Below are 23,076 nucleotides of genomic sequence, written 5' to 3' on the forward strand. Positions count from 1 at the left end.
ATGTCCGCTTCTCCCTCTGACCCTCCCCCTTCTTATGCTCTCACTTGCTCTTTCTCTCTCAAATAAATAGTCTTTAAAAAAAGTTAAACTTCATGATGGCTGTTGTTAACTACAGTGATAAATTTCATAAAAGATTGAAAGGTAAGTTAGAAATACATGTTGTTAAATACTAAATATATGGAGGTAATGTGATTCTTAAATTCCAAAAGAAGAATATATTATTGTTTAGCATTCTGTGTCTTGTATAAGTACAATGTCTACATTAAGAACAGCTTTTAATGATGTTCATGGAAAAGCATGATGACACCCTGTCCAAAAAAACAAGAAGGATGCTCTTGGTAAACACTAGACACACTCATGTAGGTCTTAGGTCAACCACTGAGGAAGGCTCTGATTTCAGCTTATTGAATAACAAGGACAGTCTTGGTTCTCTGCCTTGCCTGTAGAACAGTAGAATGTGTCTTAAGACACTCTAAAATAAAATATATTTTATTTCCCCCAAAATGCAAATGTCATATTAAACTTCAATGGTATATTAATTTACTTGAACATTATGCATCTGTAGTGCTAAAATTGAAGATCTATTCAGAACTTTTTATAATTTTTTAAGATTTCCTGCCATAAATAATCATTACATACATAAATGTCTAACATAGTAAGTACTTAATGTATATGTTAAACATAGGAAAGTGAAACATCAGGAATAATTCAACATGGCTAAATCTGGCCTTGACCATAAAATTGCCTAGTTGAAAGCAACCCCTGCTTCATGATCTATGTACCTAAAATATAGGTACACATAGAAAATACATTGATAATATATATGAAAATTTTAAATAATCATAACATTATGATGGGATCAGTCACAGATTTTTGAGCATATATTTTGAGCAGATATATTACAACCATTCACTTTATATTTGGTCTAGTCATTGCTTTTGAACCCTCAACATAACCATATGAAATTCTCTATTACAAGAAAATTATTGTCATCAGATTACAGCATTAAGTTTGATGGAATATGAAAGGGAATTTTCATGCAGTACTTTTTCTCCTGCACCTCTTCTGGGGGTGGGGGGGACGACAGACAGACAGAAAGAAAGAGAAGGAAAGAAACAACCTGGGACAATTAGCAAATCAAACTCAAGGATGAATCCAATTCAATAACTCTTTTTAATAGTGTGGAGTGATTTCATGTTACATCTTTTTCACGAAAGAGGTAACAGAAAAGAAAATTGAACATGACAATTCCACTTTTATGGTAATTACTAAGTGAGAAAAATATTGCATATAAAAACTCTTATTCTTCTTACTGGAAATGTAAGTCCAAGGCTTTAATGTTGGTTGCTTTTCTGAAATTACATTCTGGGTCATCTCCAAGATAAGATCAAACAATCTTATAAGTTAATTCCTATTGCCAATGCTTGTGACCTGAAATTCTGTGTAATAATGATTTCTTTAATATAATACATTAAGAAAATAAGAGTCTACAGTAATTGTACAAATACAATTATTGGTAGTGAGAGGAAAAAAAGCAAACCAAATCAACAATGTAAACTTCTCCTCTATAAGGAATTAAGGAAAAACTATGCCCATATTTACCTTAACCTGTTTTTTTCAGTCATGTTATTTGTATAAAAGTAAAAGGTTAAAAATGTTTAAAATGGTATTAAATTAAAATAATAAAATAGTAAGTGTGTACCAATAAATGTATTGGTACATTTACACAATGTACCAATACATTTATTGGTACAAATAAATGTATTGGTACAAATACACAAATGTATTGCATTTTAACAGGATTCTTTATAGACTCAGCTTTTAAAATAATATTTGAAACATTATGTAATGAGACACAAAGAATGTCAGATTTATATCTGTTTCAGTTACTTTATGTTTAAAGGCTTAATTTCCTCAAAAGTGAAATTGGGATAAAATATCTATTTACTGAATATATTAATAGATACTTGAGATTAAAAAATTAGATTATATTCATGAGAGTGACTAGAGGTTTTGAAAAATATATATATATATGTGACATTTAACATAAGGTATTGTTAGTAAAGTCAATAACACAAGTACAAATATGAAATATCTTTGTTCAAATTAGAAGAAAAACATTTTAACATTTGAAATCAGTCTCATATTTTACTTTTAAAACTTTAACTATTATTCATGGTAATTCTTTATATTTTTTTATTTTCCTCTAAGTGTTTTCCACCTGTTAGCAATGAAAACTGAGTATTATTTTCTGTACACTTGGGGAAGCCGGGTATTCTCTAATGTACATCTTTCTAGAAATACATGAAAAAGTACTAATCCTTATGTTTCCATAAAATTGTCATTACTAAACTTGCACATAAAACTAATCACAGTTTGAAGACTTCTATGCATTTTATCAAGTTTCATAAAATATTATCATTTATCTAACAAGAAGATCTAAAAGTGTTACCAGAATAAGTTAATTTTGATATTGGCATACTTCCTAGTGTTTCTCCCTATTTTGAAGAATGTTTTTTGGTATAATACATATATGTATATTTGATGTGTGTGTTATATATTTGATAAATATATGTGGGGGCATGTGTATATATATTATATATGCAATATGTAGTATGTATAACATATATTATATATGGCAACTCAGTGATTTATCATAATGATTTGTTGTTTTATTTTTTTCATTTTATATCAAACATTTTATGTGCCAGGTGCTTGAGTCAGGAGGCTCCGTCTGAGATTCTGACCTGTCATATTCCTTGATTTGGAAATCAAGGGGTTTCTATGGGACTGGCCTACTAGAAAGTGGCAGTGGCCTCTTCTTTGGAGAGGAATCCCCTGAACACTCTGTTAAAGTCTCATTACTTCCTCACCCACCCTATCTCATAGTATTATTTTATTTTTTTTACACACATATTTACTTGTCTGTTTCTTTGTCAAATGTTTTTTGCTATTATAAATTGAACCCAATTATGGAAGTAATTTTATATGTTATTTTTTCCCCATCACTAAGACTTATTTTATTATTTTATTGTATGGCGCATAAAAATAATTTTTTGAAAGGGTAAATAAATGAATAAAGTCATCACCTAAGATAGAAAATTTAAAAATATAGTCCATATTTTTTAAAAAAAGAGAAAAAATATTTTGCTACTGAATGTGGTCACTTTGTGCTGGGACTACCACGTTGTATAAGTTATAGCTTATACATCTTTTCTTCTGCTTATATATAAGGAACAAGAGATATAAAACATTTATAAAAAAAGCTGAAGATGAAATTTAAAACAGAAAACAAATTTAAAAATGAATTTTTCCATGAATACTTAAAGAAAATGTTAGGGTGCCTACTAAATGATAAGCCTGACAAAACGATAAGCTGGTATAATATTCAGTCTTTATGTTCTGGAAAAAATAAGGGAAATGGAGTGTAATCACATCTGAAAGTACTGTAATTTGTTCTTAAATAATTTTAAAGGATAATAAGAATCACCTTATAAACTGCAAAAATCCTGTAAAAGGTCTTGCCTAAAAGCTTTATTATTAAAGATTGATCATTTATCACCTAATCAGAAGTGGATAGCAATAATCCAGAAGGGATAAAATGAGTGATAATATTTTACAAACATCTTATCAGCAAGGAACTTGATCACCAAAATTAGATTATTTTGTTCAGTTACATAATTTCTTCCCTGATTAACAAAGAAGATTCTTATGCCAAAAGGTACAGTACATTATTACTATTTTATTTTATATTTTGCTTACCTATAGAATTGTAACACAGCCCTTGGCAAAGCAATGAAAAAGGTGAAAATTCTCATCAGCCTATTCTCACCTTCTATTTGAATGACTTTCTTATATTCTGCTCACTATGTAAACAAATAGGCATGACTATTTAAAAAAAAAAAAGCTCTATTCATACAAAAGAGTGACTGGACTGCTTGCCCAAGTTTGACTATTCTCTCTTTATCATCTATATATAATTTATAAAAATTAAAAATATAATCCGACCTGGTGGTTTTCTATGTTTATTTAAACTTTTGTAAACCTCGTTATCATAAACATCCTTCTGGATGAACCTTTGCTTTCATGTAATTATAGTGCAAGTATGGATCTAGAATTAAGATAGCTGGAGAATTAAGATAGCTGAATCAAATTATACATGGTTTTGAAAAATATATAAAACTACTCTCCTTAAAGAGAGAAATAATTTATATTTACTATATAGATTTATTACTATATGGATAAAAATAATATACAATATATATTACTATATGTAGTATATATGTAAAGTATTACAAGTATTCTTCATTCTATTATATACATGATAGAATGGAGAACACTGATGTGTGTGTGCATGTGTGTGTGTGTACACATATATAATGGAGTGGAGAACACTGGTGACACTTTATAACTTTACAATATGTTATTTGGGTATACATTTTCTTGTTATAAAGAAAAAGATAGGGGTGTCTGGGTGGCTCAGTGGGTTAAAGCCTCTGCCTTTGGCGCAGGTCATGATCCCAAGGTCTTGGGATCGAGCCCCACATCGGGCTCTCTTCTCAGCAGGGAGCCTGCTTCCCTTCCTCTCTCTGCCTACTTGTGATCTCTGTCAAATAAATAAATAAAAATCTTTAAAAAACAAAACAAAACAAAAAGAAACAGATAAGTTTTTTTGTTGTTGTCTTTTGTTTTATTTTGTTTTGTTTTTTGTTTTCTTTATATTTACCTGGATAGCAGAGATTTTTTTGAAGGTTTCCAATGTACTTTATTTCTTCAATTAATGCCATGTTTTAATGAGTGCACAGTGATTTTACTTGGAATCAACTATGAGTTGGTTCTAAAACAATTCAGCATCAGCTCAGCTGAGATGATTGATTGCTGATCTCTCCATTCCTTTGGGGTGACTCTGCCAAGTGAGAACAGATTCTATTGTATTCCAACTTGTATTGCCATCTGTGTCCATTCAGCAACGCAGAAAGTGGCTTACAAGCTAATACAGTGTTACTATATTTGTCATGGAAATCAGGTGTCCATTTCTGGGAGATCAGTCTTGTCATTGCTCGCTGAATGCTTTGAACTCATTTTTAGCCATGGGAAACATGGTGAACCTGAAGTTGTCTTGTTTTTGCACTAATGAATAGATAAGCCAAAGAAATGAGAAAAAAGTAACCCAGTATGTTTCTAAATCTAAAAAGAAGCTGGAATTCCTAGTATCTGTGTACTTATTTGACTTAACATACGGATTACTTTATGTATGCACTATCCCATAAGACCTTCTAAGTGTTTAGGGAATTGTTATAGGTAAGATTTCATTTTACGTACTACTACACTCTCAGTAGGGGATTCCATATGCCACACCATAATATTGTTAGTTCCTGGATTAAATTAATCTAATCATTCAGTCTTGTCATTACCTGGTGATTTCTGCTCTTCCGTAACACTAGCCTGAATGCCCTACCCTAAATTAGAAGCTACACACCAGATATTCTAGAAGAAAAATCAAGAGATATCATTTTATTTTATTTTATTTTTTTAAAGATTTTATTTTATTTTATTTCATTTGATTGATAGAGAGCACAAGTGGGCAGAGAACAGGCAGAGAGAGAGAGAGGGAAGCAGACTCCCCAGTGAGCGAAGAGCCTGATGTGGTGCTCAATCCCAGGACCCTGAGATCATGGCCTGAGCCTAAGGCAGAGACTTAACCCACTAAGCCACCTAGGCACCCCTAGAGATAACATTTTAAATACTTTATTTTTTTATTTTTTTTTTTTTGGTATTTTAAAATTTTAATTTAATTTTTTTCAGCGTTTCAAAATCCATTATTTATGCAACACACCCAGTGCTCCATGCAATACGTGCCCTCCATAATACCCACCACCAAGATCACCCCACCCCCACTCCCTTCCCCTCCCAAACCCTCAGTTTGTTTCTCAGAGTCCACAGTCTCTCATGGTTTGTCTCCCCCTCCAATTTCCTCCAACTCACTTCTCCTTTCATTGATTTTTTTTTTTTTTTTTGGCATTTTAATTTTTTATTTTTTATAAACATATATTTTTATCCCCAGGGGTACAGGTCTGTGAATCACCAGGTTTACACACTTCACAGCACTCACCAAATCACATACCCTCCCCAATGTCCATAATCCCACCCCCTTCTCCCAAACCCCCTCCCCCCGGCAACCCTCAGTTTGTTTCGTGAGATTAAGAGTCACTTATGGTTTGTCTCCCTCCCAATCCCATCTTGTTTCATTTATTCTTCTTCTACCCACTTAAGCCTCCATGTTGTATCACCACTTCCTCATATCAGGGAGATCATATGATAGTTGTCTTTCTCTGCTTGACTTATTTCGCTAAGCATGATACGCTCTAGTTCCATCCATGTTGTGGCAAATGGCAAGATTTCATTTCTTTTGATGGCTGCATAGTATTCCATTGTGTATATATACCACATCTTCTTGATCCATTCATCTGTTGATGGACATCTAGGTTCTTTCCATAGTTTGGCTATTGTGGACATTGCTGCTATAAACATTCGGGTGCATGTGCCCCTTTGGATCACTACATTTGTATCTTTAGGGTAAATACCCAATAGTGCAATTGCTGGGTCATAGGGCAGTTCTATTTTCAACATTTTGAGGAACCTCCATGCTGTTTTCCAGAGTGGCTGCACCAGCTTGCATTCCCACCAACAGTGTAGGAGGGTTCCCCTTTCTCCGCATCCTCGCCAGCATCTGTCATTTCCTGATTTGTTGATTTTAGCCATTCTTTATTTTTGATAAGTATATAATGAAGGTCCTTTTTCTTTTCTTCTTAATCTGCAACCCTTAATTTTGCATGTTTTGCTTGTACTTTTAAAATTACCTCAATTTAGAAAAAAACACTGATGTCCTTTGATAAAGGGTATTGGGTTAAATTTTCTTAGCTCCAACTATAGCACATTTATTTGCAAACAGTGCCACTGCCAGAGTTTATAAGGATTCTGTTGAAATATTATATATAGATGATTTGTTTACAAAACTACTCTAATGGTTGCTGGATAGTTACTTTGTTTTATAGTTACTTTGTTTCCATGTGGATATAGCTCCCTACATAGGTCAATATGATTCATCTATCCTCTAAACCAGGGTATAATTACATAAAATGGGTGTATAAAACTGAAGAAGATAGCAGTACTATATTTAAAGATAAATTTTAAAGATAAACTGCATTTAATTATTTTAAAGCACCTGTTAAGGAAGATAGAAAGTTTTCATTTTATATATGGAAATACTGTCTTTTAAGTTCTCCCCCAAATTTAAACCTATACTTGTTCATAACTTGGAGATTAACTGTTTTGGAGATATCTATAACATAGAATTGGTATAAATTAAAGAAAATTGGTAAATAGAGTATGAATACTAGGAAAGCTCAAGTTTAAATAAATATTCTCCAACTGAAACTCAATCATTCTTATAATAATAATGATGATGAGAATTTGCCTGGAAAATATGCACTAATAAACCAAACAGTTTAAAGAATAATGTCAATTTATGAACAAATATTCTTGATAGTCCTGGTTGCCCTCGTGTTATATAAATATATAAGTTTAAATCTACAAATATGGAAAATGTAAAAGAAAACTGACTCTAACATAAATTCAGTTAATGACACTAGCACAAAACACACCCACACCTTTCTTTAAAAAGATAAATTCTTAAAATTTACCTGTTTTAAAAAGGGGCTTTGATGGGCACCAGAATGGCTTAGTCAGTTAAGCTTCTGTCCAGGATCCTGGGATCAAGCCCCACATGGTGGCCCCTGCTCAGCAAGGAGCATGCTTCTTCCTCTCATTCTCCCAGCTCCTCCCACTAATGCTCTCTCTGTCTCTCAAAGATAAATCTTTAAATAAAATCTTTAAAAAAATGAAAAACTGTTCCAATCCTAGAACATCGTTTAGCTTTGTGTTCTAATGTGATTAGTTGACCCTATGGTAACTAAATTAGCATTCTTGAAAGAGTGCTTGATCAATTCTCTGATGTACTTTAATGAGCTTAATAGGTGATCTTGGAAATGCATTCAACAACATGTCCATCTTGGGAAAAACCTTTAAAGATCTCTAACCCAACTTGCAAGGATTCTAATGATCTTTAACAAGGTTTTTTTTTTTTTTTTTTTAATGCAGCCTAACAACTGATTATATAAAATCTTCTTACTTACTCTATAAATATCTCTGCCAAAAAGAGATTTTTAAATTAGCTTTTTACAGGAAGCTTCTTCACTTGCAGCAAATTTGAAAGAAAACTATGATTCATGATCAAAATTAATTGACTTGGTTATCATTTATTATTACGTATTCCACTTTTATTGGAAATTAAGTATCTAAATCTTTTGCCTGTATATGTTTTATAATATTACTTCCAAATTGTCATTTTTTCTAAGCTTTATTTTATAGGATTTCCCTTTATAACATTTTTATTTCTTTGAATTACATCAGTTAAAATTACTAAAGTCATTCAGTCCCTCTTGTGCTTCCAAAAATAAAAATAACAACAACATACTCTTTGACATTTAATTTGAATTGATATAGACTATTTCTTAAAAAGTAGAGAGAACAAATTCACAAAACAAATAAAATACAACAACCTTTTTCCTCACCTATAGCTCATTAACAGGTTAACAGTTTCTCAGATAATAAAGATGACTACAAAGATAACATAATTAAACAAGGTAACAATTTCTTCTTACAAGATGGTGCAAACCACACCAAGTCATTCACCATCAATATGAATAAATTGTATGTGTGTGATTTTTTTTTTTTTAATTTAAGAAAGTGATGTTCAAAATCAGAATCTTCAGACTCTCATTTGGTCTTTGGGAATAGAACATTAATTTCAAACCAACTTTAAAGAAAGAAAAAAAGTAAAGAGAAAAAGAGAAAGAAAAAAAGAACTATTTCGAAGTATTCATGTACCATGCAAGATTCTAAGGAAAAAAAAAAAAACTGTGCTGGTACAGAATGATAAAAGTATCATAAAATATTAAAAATAAAGGTCTTCCAAATATAAATATTTTACCTGTTAAAAATGTATATCACTGTGAAGTGTGTAACCCTGGCGATTCATAGATCTGTACCCCTGGGGCTAATAATACATTATATGTTTATAAAAAATAAAAACAAATTTAAAAAATGTATATCAGATGTAATTTATCATACTTTAATGCTTCTTAGAAATAAGCCTTTATGATTATGTGGTATTGTTCAAGAAACTTGATCTCCAGGTATAGAAATATTATAGGTAGGTTTACATACTTCTATAAAAAAAATAAATATTTCAGGACACCTGGGTGGCTCAGTCTGTTAAGTGTCTACCCATGGCTCAGGTCATGATTTCAGGGTCCTGGCCCCTTGTGGGGCTCCCTGCTTGTTTGAGAGTCTGCTTCTCCCTCTCCCTTTGCTCCTCCCCTGCTCATGTGTGCTCTCTCAAATAAATATCTTAAAAATAAGTAAGTAAATATTCTACCATGTAGCTCAAAGATGAGAATTGTTCCCCTTCCTCATATGTCTAATAGTGCTTTCACCTATCAGAGCCTTTGCTCTCTTCTCTCTCCTTCCATAAATTTTCAACTTCTCCCTACATTTACCTGTTCTTGTCTTTGCCAAAGACAAACCTCATTCAGAAGCATTTAAAGACCTTTACCAGATTTGCAAAGAATCTGATTATTTGCACTTTATTTATTTATTTATTTATTTTTGGTGGTGGTGACAGGAGGTGGGGGCCCAGTTCAACTTGAATGAAATGCCTCTTTTTATTTATTTATTTATATTTTAAGAGTTTATTTATTTATTTATTTGGGAGAAAGAGAGCAATCATGGGTGGAAGAGAGGAGGCAGAGGGAGATGCAGAAGCAGACTTCTCACTGAGCAGGGAACCTGATGCAGGGCTCAGTCCCAGGACCCTGGTACATAACCTGAGCTGAAAGCAGATGCTTAACAGAGTGCCCAGGTGCCCCAAAATGTGTCTTTTTTATCATTTTTTTATACTCTCTTATCCATTGTGTCTCTCCTTTTTCTTTCTTTTACTTTCAAATTCCTTATGAAACTGTGTTCTTTTTTACTTATAGCAACTACAATTTTGTTCTATTCTCTGAGCTCAAGGGTGTGAAGTTTGGAATTTGAAATTTCTGATATTAAGTTATCCCTTACGTGATCATTTCATTTATTTTGTGTGTGTAGAGAAGCTGTCGATTTTCATAGTGTATTATGTTTCCATCCATTATGTAAATCTCTTTCATTAACTATGTTGTATTTCAATATACTTTCTTGGAATTTTTAGTAATGATAGAATCTACAAATAAAATAATGATTGCTTCTTAAAAGTTATTTGTGAAAATTCCCTCTTTGCTTTCATCATCTAGATCTTCTGTATGAATAAGAAATAACAATATAGTAGCAGACATTCTTGAATTTTTGAGAAATTAATGATTAAAACATATCTTTACTCACCCTAGCATTTCAAAAAAAAAGAAAAATCTGCTTTTCCCAGAAGTTTGTCCTTCAGAAGAGTATGGCCTCCATTTAAGGGAAGAAGGGATGAAGTGAGAGCTTTAGAACAGGACTGCCACATCCATAGTCTCTGTCTCATATTTAGGTGTTAAGAAAAGACCAGAAAGTCCATCCGATGCTCCACCCCAAACTCAAAGCCTTCTATCACCATCTGCCTTAAAGACCAACAGTAGGAATCTGATGCTTCTTACCGGCTTCTTCATTCACCCCAAAATCAGCTTTCCTCATTCACTCCATTCTAATCACCACACCGGCATAGTTACTTTTCCAACCCTTCTCCTTTCCCCACTTCTGGAAACTTTCCTTTCTCTAGTGGCAACCCATAATTAATCACCAGAAAAATAATCGAATGAGGAAACCTCTTTCTTAACTTTTATACTCTAAATAAAATCTCTCTTTTGCTAGAGTCGTTTGATACTGTGTAGGTCTTATGGTATAGATATATTCCCTGTTCCTAATATTTACTGGAACTAAAGCTATATAAGTACTCTAATTTTCACAAAATGGTTATCTGGGGGACTTTAAAAATAATGATGTTGCGGATATGCGCAGATTAAATTCACCAGGATTGTTAGGGGTAAGATGTAAACACCAGCATTTATTAAGCTCTCTGAGTGATTCCACTGTGTTGGTATCTTTGAAAACTGTTGTCTAGCTTCTCACTACAATTTGAAATTTATTATCACTCCCCTATCTCTAAAAGCCCCCACACTTGTTTAGTTTCATAAATTTAGACGGCTTCGTGTCCTTTCTATTCAAATAAACTCTTACCAGGACATTTTCCTTTATTTCCCATAAGATTTCATCTCCTGGATCACTCTCACTGTCTATAGCTCTATTGTTTCTTTATACTCACTAATTTCAATATCTATGTTGAAGGCTTTGTCTTCTTCTTTACTTGAATTTCTCTTCTCTAAATTTCTTGACTTTCATTCCATTTCAGCCACCCATTTGCATGGTCATTTTTCAACCACCTGCTTTGGTCTTCCAAGTGCTCTTTTTGTGGGATCCCAAACTGAACAGTTTAGTTTTTCCTAAATGATCCTACTGATCCTACCATTTTAATGTATACCTCAACTACTTCATCACCAGGGGATACATGAAGATTAGAGAAAATAAAGGAATCCAAGACATGAGTCTTGGTCACTTTAACATTTACAATAAAGGAGTTGGAGGGATATTAACCAAAAAAGAGAGAGACAAAGGTGGAGATAGGGGTTAGGAAGACTGAGAGAATGAACATCCAGTGAAAAACCCAAGGTAAGTCAAGTAAAGAAAATATATGATGTACAAGACAGTGATTACTTCAGCACTAGCTGCTGATAGGTAAGTAAGGTGAAGACTTATAAACATTGGGTTTGGCAGTGAAAAAGTAAATGTCTCCGAAAAATGCTTATGTAAACCTGTGATTGGAATGAGTCTATTGATGAATATAGGGGAAGACTTTGGAGACAGTGAGTGTAGATAACTCACTTGAGACTGTCTGAAGATCTTCTTATGTTGATGAGAATGATATGTCAGGGAGCAAGAATTCCTATCCCCTTAAATGTCCTTCTGGATGGACCAAGAATCAAATTGACATGAGGTGGATTAATAGGAACAAATAAAATTTAATAGACCTATGCATGGGGAATCCATACAGACAAGAAAATTTCAAGCAAAATGAGGGATGTATGTCATTCTGAATGAAGGAGAAGGTGGATTTTAGAGGAAAGGAAAGCAACTTCACTGGGAAAGGAGAATAGCAGGTATTTTGTAATTAAATGCTTTTCCTGCGATATAGATGGGTCACTAAGATAAAATTTATCTCTCTTAATAACTCTGTTACTAACTGTTATTCTGGGAAAGACCACCGATTTAGATTCCCCTGTGTGGTATAGGGAAGAACAAAAGTTCCTCCTGAACAGGCAGGGTCTCGAGGTCCTTCAGCTCAAAATACTCCATATGTCAAAATGGCACATTTGAAGGGGGGGGGTCGTTGCCTTGAACCCCTTCACTTGGAAGGAGGGGAAATTGCTGGAATAATATTCTTATTAAATGAGAGATGAAGAGATTTGCTGATAACCTTAGAGGACACTAGATAATTAGTGACAGTCTCTAACTTAATACATTCTATACCAACTTCATTATCTTCCTTTCTGACTAATTCCTCTTAAATCCCTCCAGTAGCTCATAGGGATATACTTGCAGACATCTCTGAGTCCTCTTTTCCTCACCTTCCAAATATAATTCATCTACAAGTCATATTATCTCCAATTAAAAGTATATTGAAAATAAAATTATTTTTCTCCACCTGCATTTCTATTATCCTGATCCAAGATATCCCCTATTCTAGCCTGGGTTATTACAGTATTTTAACTACCTTTTCTGCTTCCCCACATAAATCCTAGTCTCAGCAGAGCAGCCAATGATTCAGTTTAACTATAGGTTACATAATCGTCCTTCTCTGCTCAAAACACTTTAATATTTTTTGGCAGCAGAGAAGTTGGAAGCCCTTACACTGAACTCTTAATGTCTTTTATAATTTGTCCACAATCCATTTTCTATGTGTGCTCACTCACCTCCAGTCACACTGACTTTTGTGATTTTTTTTTTTAATTCACTAGGTAGATTTATACCTACTTCAGGGTTGTTCTTATATTTTTCTCCTTGTCTAGAAAATCCTTGATGAAACATTCAATCTATCATTTTCTTCAAGTCTTTGCCAAAATGTCTCATCCTAAAAAGCCTTTTTGGACTGCTCAATTTAAAATGGTAGGCTATACCAGACATGCCCTTCTGTCCTCTACATTTCTTAATGGCAACTATCTCCACCTAACATAATATTTACTTTAAAAATTTATTTTCTGTTTTCTATCTGCCTCATACCTATGAAGATGTAAACCCTATTAGGACATAAATTCTATCGGATAACTTTTTTTTTTCCACTGCTATAACTTAAGCCTTTAGATGCAAAGCCTGTGTCATATCTTTATAAAGCTAGTTGTTGTAATAAAATCATGTCACATGAAAGTCAATATGAAACAGGAAATAACAGTGTCAGTGTCTAATTGGATTCCCACATTTGTCAAGCAGTTGCTAAGTATTTAAGGCATAAATATTTACTAAGATGCATGGGCATAACAACATATTACAAGGAACTATTAGATGTTTATTTTTGTTGTAGGTATTCCACAAAGAAAAAAAAATACCATGACATTAAGATATCTCTGGATTATGAGAGTTCTGAAACTCTTATGCTCTATTCTCTTATACCAGATAATTAATTGTTAATCAACTTGGTCAGCCATTGGTCTAGAAGAATTTCTAATTATCTGATCCTGATAGAAATTCCACAATCTTGCTTCTAGCATGCTGTTTTATTTATTTATTTATTTAGATTTTATTTATTTATTTGACAGACGGTGAGAGAGGGAACCCAAGCAAAGAGAGTGGAAAAGGGAAAAGCAGGCTTCCGCTGAGTAGGGAGCCAGAAGCCAGGCTCAATCTCAGGACCCTGGGTTCATGACCTAAGCTGAAGGCAGATGCTTAACCTACTGAGCCACCCAGGCACCCCTAGCACGTTGTTTATTTCTCCAAGGAACCTTACACTCTAGGTGAGATCAGTGCATGAAAAAGATCAGAGAGATGGGACTTCATCAAGCCAGAGAAAAGGTTGTACAAACACATTTATTCTCTGCTAATAACTATTTGTATAATAAATATCAATGCTTCCTGAAGGGGACACATGTTCAAATTAGTTTAAATAAGTGTACAACATCTGATTGAAATCTAATCATCCTTAGGAAAACAACTAAAACATTCCTTCAATAAGTAGCAAGCTATCTGTATTAATATTTCATAGAATATTACACATTTTGTACATCTAGCAATTATAGAAATTGAAGCTTTATGAACTAAGTAGCTGGCATCAGAATTCCTGTTAGAAATAAAAATTCTCTATTGGAATACTTCGAGAGCTTAGATTGTTGTGAGCTGTTCGACTCATAAATTAATGCTTTTGCATATAGAAATACAAGAATACATTTTTTTTTTCTGTGACAGAAGGAGAGAGAAAGACAAAAGGGAAATTGGTGAGTTTATGAGATGGGGCAAAGGACAAAAATTGCATGTGCATTTGAGAAAAAAAGACATAGGTGGGATGGTTAACGGGTATTCACAGGGTGGAGCATCTAAAGTGTATCTTAAGAATCATAATACCTGGGGCGCCTGGGTAGTTCAGTAGGTTAAGCCTCTGCCTTCAGCTCAGGTCATGATCCTGGGGTCCTGGGATAGAGCCCCACATCAGGCTCTCTGCTCATCAAGGAGCCTGCTTCCCTTCCTCTCTCTCTGCCTACTTGTGATCTCTCTCTGTCAAATAAATAAATAAAAATCTTTATTAAAAAAAAAAAAGAATCATAATACCTAAGGTCTTTGCATGGATATGATCTACAGCACTTCCATATGTTTACAATATTGAATCAATTCTGCTTTATTCACAAATGTTCTAAAAATTTTGGATTCATTTTCTTCTCTTTATTTCTTTATATTTAATGTAGATACTAAGTAAAAGAAAGCTTTTTCTTTTGTGTACATCAGATGCTGAAGCATTAGTCCAGATACAGAAGGGATGATAATATCATTGGTAGATTTAAATTCAGGAAAATCTTAACTAGTTAAATTTGTCTTTATTGGAAATGGTTGAAAAGATATAAATGAAATCAGGATTACATAATTTTCACAGTTTGTAATTATAAATATTTCGTATGATATTTGATCAATCTTCTTTTCTTTATAAACACTAATTCCCAAGAAAAAATTTCCACATGTCTGTTTGACTCACCATTTTATCATTAGCAACTGTTACTCTGTCTGGAACATCGAAAGAATTAAATTAAATAAGTGAATATCAAATGGCGTCAATAATTTTTGTGGAGTTGTCAAGCCTTCAGGTTGGATACTTGATACTATTTGACACTTGATACTATTTATAGACTTGTTATAGTATAACAGATGAATATAATGTAAGCCAATTTCTCATATTTAAAATACAGTAAGAGCTCTTGATAGCCATGGACTATGATTTATTAATCACTATATCTCTAATACTTAATTCAGTACCTGACATTAGTGGGTTCTTTATCAACATTAGTTTATTGAAGGGAACAGAAGGAAAAAAGTCTGATCATTCCCACCCACTGGCCTCTGACTTCTGTCCTATTTCTCATAGTTTATGAGATATCCATTCTTCTCTAATTATTATAGTCCCATATGCTTTAATCCATAAGAGAACATTCCCTAAATTTTAAATGGACCATTTGTTATGCAATATAGTTTAAACATCAATCCATGCAGCAGAGTAGTAATTTTAAATCATTTTGTTAAAAACACTAATTTTTGAATATGAGTAAATTTTACTATTAATAGTTAACTGACTTTTTTTTCCCCCTAACTCAGGACTGATGATCAGAAATGGAGAAAGATATTCTGTGTTGCATATTTATAGCATTAAGTAACAACCATTACCATTAATAGGATAAAGCTAAACTCTAAAAAGTCTTCTTAATTGTTAATAATGTTTCTCTCTAGATCTGCCCATGACCATTTTAAACCCCTAAATGAATTATTTCCTAAAAAAAAAAAAAAACAAAACAAATGCATATTTTCAATCAAAACAATGTGCGTTAAATTAGTTATTATAAGATCTTCCTTTCTGAACTTAATGTTTAATTTTTCTCATATATAAAATTCTAATGCAAATCAATAAGATGACTTCTATATATTTTTCTAAGGTAAGAGCTTATGCATTTTTATATAAAAAATCTTTTAGGGGGTCACTTTTCAAGTATGGACACTTTATAATTTTAGCAAAAATAATAAAACATTAAATAAATTTAGATACAAAATGTGAAAAGCAGAAACCTACTTTTTGTATTCCCTCAGCTTTAAAGTAACAAAATATTTTTAAAATATTTTATTTATTTGACAGAGAGAGACACAGTGAGAAAGGGAACACAAGGAGGGGGATTGGGAAAGGGAAAAACAGGCTTCCAGCAGAGCAGGGAATCCAATGCAGGGCTTGATTGTAGGACCCTGAGATCATGACCTGAGCCAAAGGCAGACACTCAATGATTAAGGCACCCAGGTGCCCCTAAAATCACAAGGTATTTTAAAATAAATTAATATACCAGTTGAAAGATTTTTTTTTAATTTTTATAGAATTATGAATGTTGAAAGATTATATTTTTGTTTTTAGTTATGGATACACTTTCTAATTTCAACACTATGTTTATAACAGCTTAAAATGCTTGAGGAAGCTTTTTATATAAAGGACCAGGTAATGAGTATTTTCAGCTTTACAGACCTTATGGTCTCTGTTGCAACCATTCAACTCTGTCATTATAGTGTGGAAGCAGCCCCATACAATGTTAAGCAAGTGGGTATGCCCTTGTGACAATAAAACTATTTACAGAGAGAGATGATAGGTGTTTTGCCCACAGGCTGTAGTTTGCCAACCCCTCACTAGGGGGGTACTAAAGAGCAGTGTTCACTGTAAATATTTAACTTGAGCCTGCTGTACCACCTTTATGGCAAGAAAAATACTTACAAAATCAAAATGGAAATTTAATGTAATGATGTGGACAACTACTGTTTTTCAATTGACCTCCCATAATATTAGGATGAATTAAATTTGTTGGGAAGTATGTTTCTCAAAGATGTTTAGTGTTAACTCAGCACCACTGAAGGTCTTTGAAGGGATGTTGCACCATCATGAACATTCTTTTGGTCTTTATATGCATAAGGTTTGCCCTTAATCTTACAAAGGTTAGATTTTCAAATGCTGTATAATAGGAATTATGATCTTCAGAAAAGATTTTTTAAATCTCTTACAATAAAATTTCACTGAAGAAAATCCATTCCATCAGATAAGCAACTTGGACATAAAAGAAAAAATTGAAAAGGCAAATGGAGCAATTATCTGTGACCTTACTCTGTATTGTTCTAGTTCACAAAAATAGTTTCTGAAACTCTTAGACACTTGCTTGATAATAAAATATTCTTTATGAATATTATTAAATCCTATTACATTTTCATTTGAGAAAATGCCATCTAGTTGCAATAAATATTTATTTTTGGTAAAATCAATTCTATCTCCAGGCATATAAAGGGTATATAGTCCCCATAAACCTGCACATTTCCATTGGAACATGGTTATTCTAATTTACATGTTAGATATTAACTAGGAGAGAAGAGTTTAATGTTGATTCTGCTATTAACATGCATTTATAGTAAAATATTATATAATTATAGTTATCATATTAATACATGGGTTTTGAAATTTTAAAGACAAAATTATTAATATATTTTCTATGAGACAGGTCAAATAAAGTTAACTATTTCCCATTGATTTCTTATTACTAATCTTATTTTCTTTTATACCATACTGACTTGTTTCTAATCCTAATGATTAGGAAAACAAAACAGACAAAAGAAAATGCTCTTAATTTTTCATCTTTTAATAATCATTACATAACTACATGACAAAAGCTTCTAGTTCATCAACATAATGAGCTGAGGGATGATCTTGTGTGGAAAGATTCACTTATCCTGTGAAGTTTTAAATTAAAAAAAAAGAACAGTCTTTGGCATTTAATCAAAATAATGAGTAACAAAGAATAATCCTTCTATAAAAAACAGTTCAGCCAATCATGACAACATTTCCATTTCAAGAGACAAAATAGTATTTTCATAGTCATTTTATTAAAACATGTTCTTTCTAAGACCATGGAACCAACAAAACAGTGTGAAAAGTTAATGATGTTGAACAAGTATTATAATTTACCTGGGTATATTCACAAATCTCCATCCATTAAGCAGTCAACTCTTTTATTGAAGCCATCACCATTTTATTTGTTTTTTGATATATTAACAAAATTTCAATATTAATTCTGGGGCATCTGGGTGGCTTAGTGGGTTAAAGCCTCTGCCTTCAGCTCAGATCATGATCCCAGGGTCCTGGGATCGAGCACCACATTGGGCTCTCTGTTCAGCACAGAGCCTGCTTCTCTTCCTCTCTCTCTGCCTGCCTCTCTGCCTACTTGTGATCTCTGCCTGTCAAGTAAATAAATACAATTTAAAAAATATATTAATTCAATGCTAGCATGTCTATTCCAGTAAGATTCTTTTTTTTTTTTTTTTTTTTTAAATTACCCCTTTCAGGGTAGGCTGTCATAGCAGTTCTGGCCTCTGGGTAAGTGGGCCCTTTCCTTTGTTAAGCTTCCAAGTACCCATCTCACTGAGTCCTTGTTAAGAAATTAAATCTTTGGGATCTTGGGCTTGACTTACTTGGGCTTGAGAGAGGAAAATAAATAAATAAATAAATCTTATGGTACAAGACAGAGCCCCAAATCAGAACTGCAAGTTTGGAGGATCTGCGGATTCAGTTTTCTTAAAAATAAAACAAAACAAAACAACAACAACAACAAAAAAACACCTCTTCTCTCTATATGCACCCTCCCCAAATTTTAGTATCCGGTTATTTTTCTACAGTGACCCTGTTTTTGATATCAGAACATCCTCTAGCCTGGCAACTCAGACCTTTTTGACACTCTTTCTCTCTTAACAATTAGGCTATGTGTCTGGCTTTCAGCTGGGTTGGCCCTCCAGCTACAGAAGTGTGTTGCTTCAATGCTGTCTGAGAAGTTCTATCGAGTAAGGGAAAGGCAGGGCTAGGTGGGGAGAGAGGTAGGGAGCTATGTGACCAGACTCATGTAGGGGGATACATGAACAGGTTCACCAATATCCTAGAAATGCTGAGGCATAAGGAAATCAGAGGTAAGGGAACATAATCAGACCACCTCTTTCGTTTTAAATATCAGAGATGAGACATTCAAAGGAGAAGCAATCACGGTGCTATTAGTGGTGACATCAAGAAGATTTAAGTTCCCTGGTGGGTTTTCTATAAAAGATGGACCATAAAAGTCCTCAGTGGCAGCTCATTCCTGACCCCTCTCACTCTGAAGAGCTTTCTTTCTGTTCTCACCTTTACTTAATAAACTATGACTTCACCCTTTTGTGTCTGCAAGATTCATCCTTCCATTCTGCAAGACAAGAACCCTGCAACCCTGGAATACTATGGAATCTTACACCTTGTTTTAATTTGCTGCTTAAATGATCTAAGGCTGTCATTTTCTCTTAAGTGCACCAATCACCTGTTACAAGCCACCTAATTCCACATGCCTTGTGTTTGCTATTTTCTCCATACCTCTCAAAGACAGGTGATAATGCACAAGTTAGAATATCCCTTTACACGTATATTCCATCACAAGTCTTCCCAGGTGAAAACTGCACTGCTACAAATAACAATACTGTCAATCCTATTCTACATACTACCTGCGATGTGGTCACTTCACAGCCCAGATGGAGAATGACCCCTTCTAGAAAAATACCATCCTTAGAGTTTGATTCTGAAGGACTGTCTCAGGTATCAAGTGTCTCAGATTGGACTCCTTAGGAGTAGAATTTGGGGTGTTTATATGAAAGTTATTTATGAATAGGGTGCACTGAGGATAGGGAAATGATGGACACAGAATAGAAAGGCAAAACCAAGATTGTCTTGTCTGGAGAGTAGCAATCTTCTGTTCTCACAGGATGTCTCAACACAGGTTTTATACATTTTGAGAAAAAAAGAGGGACACCTCTATCAATCAGTTATTGGAAACTGACTGGCTAGAAAGAGGTAGGGTGCTTAACTTCTTAGCATAGGTTATCCCAGACTGAGAGTGATTTTTCTAGAGAGGAAGCATCTGTACCCTATCAGTGAACACTGACAACATCTGGAAATTCCCCCAAAGCCTTTATCTCTGAAAACTTCTGGCCTTTGGATAGAGGACCAGAAAGCACCTCAGTTTTTTCCAAAAAACAACTGGAAGAAAGAATATCTCCAGTAAAATTTTCCATAATTCAGAATGTATTTCAAAGATGTCAGTCCACAAAGGACAGAAAAATAGTAACATAGAGTTGAAGATGAAAATAATTATAAAACTACTTTAAAATGTACTATAAACTCTTATTAAGTATGCAGAACTTTTCACCATAACATTGTTTTCAATATTCACCTTTATTCATTTACGTATTGTGAACATTACCATAGACATGTAACAACTGTCGATTGTATACCATTTGCTGCAGAAATCACTAGGACAAAAGCAATAAACAACATGCCTATGCTTCTACAGCTTATAGCACAGAAGGCTTATATTTAAATACATAGATTTCAACCATCAATGTAATATAGTATTAACTTTAATTATATTCCACTGGAAAAAACTTGGAGGGATAAAAAGAAGCCCAAAGGAGGGAGGGGTTAGTTTTACTAGGAGAATAAAGAAATTCATTAAAAATGACATGTAATTTTAAATGTATGTTGAAAAATAAGACCTTGATATTCAAACAAGTCAAATTATTTTGGGAAAAATAAAGGAAACATTTATAGGAAAAGATATCTTTAAACAAGGACATGCAGCCAAAAAATAATAATAGCCTTTATCTTTCAATTAACTTGAAAAACTTTTCTCATGTTGTGTCTATTCCTACTCTACATACTTCTTCATTCACTCATTTGTTTGTCAATACTGATAAACAAAATTCATTTTAGTATGCTTATATTCTAATGAGGCTGATTTGACAGAGAACTTGTGTTATTTTTATTTTCTCAATATTTTATTTATGTATTTGAAAGAGAGCACAAGCAGAGGGAGCAGCGGGCAGAGGGAGAGTGAGAAAGAGAAACAGACTCCCTGCCAAGCAGAGAGCTGGATGTGGGGCTCAATTCCAGGATCCTGAGATCATGACCTGAGCCAAAGACAGACACTTAACCAACTGAGCCACCCAGGGTCTCCTACAGAAAAATTATTTTAAATTAATCAGTATTTTAAACAACTTTTGTACGTTATACTCATTTTTATATGTTAATAGTGATGCTATAACTGTCTGAATTTTAATTCTTAGCATGGTAAGCAAATCTAGTTGGCCTTTCTCAACACTCAGTACAGAGTAGTAGTTTGGAAAATTATTTCCAAGCCTGCTGTGTATTGAAAGGTTAAGTTTACAGGGGGAGCACATTTTCTTGTTGGCCAAAGAAAAGCCACATAAATCTCATGGATTTTAGATTCTGATATTATTCATTCTTATGTTTCAAGTGAATTCCCTAAGCTGGTCTCAGTTTAAGATAAAATGTGATATTTTTGCTCATCTTTGCCCTTCATGATTTGTATGGACGTTATCTGTGTCTTAAGAAAATTTGTTTGCAAATGACACAGTTTCAGAGTTTTCATAAGAGAAAAATTGATGTTTATGTGTGAACAGTCATTAAGCAACTAAAAATGAGTCTAATTTATTAAATTACTATGATTTGCAACATGGTTTGATAGGTACTTGTAATACATGATCTCCAAATTCTGTATAAACCTGCTAGGAAGTAAACAAACTGACCCTGGTCTGTCACCATATTCTTTCCCAGTTTATGACTCCTATATGGTTTATTTAAATTGTTTTTGACCAATTTATTCACAGTTGGTAAATCACATTGATAATTCAAAACTAAAAATCATTTAAATAATGATACAATAAAATTGACTAGACAAAAATTTCTACTCTGGTTATTTTTGTCAGAGAACTTATTCTTAAATTTTTCTTCAAATTTTCTAAAACTACTTTAGTTTAAATGTTTTATGTTTTTAAGGTTTTATTTATTTGACAGACAGAGATTACAATTAGGCAGAGAGGCAGACAGAAAGAGAGAGGGAAGCTGTCTCCCGGCTGAGCAGAGAGCCAGATGCAGGGCTCTATCCCAGGACCCTGGGATCATGACCTGAGCCGAAGGAAGAGGCTTTAACCCACTGAGCCACCCAGGCACCTCTAAATGTTTTATTTTAAATTACCATTTCTTGTCTTCTGAAGACAAAAACAAAATGCCATGTATTTTATGAATCCTTTTATATCATGTACCCAGAATAGGCAAATCCATACGGACCAAAAGGAGATTAGTGGTTACCAGAGGATGGGGGAGGTGGAAATGGGATTAATTACTTATTGCACAGTATGTTTTTCTGGGATGATGAAAAAGTTTGAAACTAGAGAGAGACAGTAGTTGCACAGTATTGCGAATGGACTAAATGTCACTGAATTGTCCACTTTATAATATTTAATCTTATTAGAATTTCACTTCAATAAAAAAAAAGAAAAAATGTATATGAAAATTTTCACCTATTTTTTTTAAAGATTTATTTATTTATTTATTTGACAGAGAGAGATCACAAGTAGGCAGAGAGGCAGGCAGAGAGAGAGGGGGGGGAAGCAGGCTCCCCGCGGAGCAGAGAGCCCGATGCCCGACTCGATCCCAGGACCCTGAGATCATGACCTGAGCTGAAGGCAGTGGCTTAACCCACTGAGCCACCCAGGCGCCCCTTCACCTATATTTTTAAAAATTACCCAATGCAATTAAAACTAATATTTTAAAGGTTATTTTTTTTCACCTTTAAATTTCTTTAGTTT

This window comes from Mustela lutreola, chromosome 1 (assembly GCF_030435805.1).
Source record: "Mustela lutreola isolate mMusLut2 chromosome 1, mMusLut2.pri, whole genome shotgun sequence".
In the NCBI taxonomy this organism is placed as follows: domain Eukaryota; kingdom Metazoa; phylum Chordata; class Mammalia; order Carnivora; family Mustelidae; genus Mustela; species Mustela lutreola.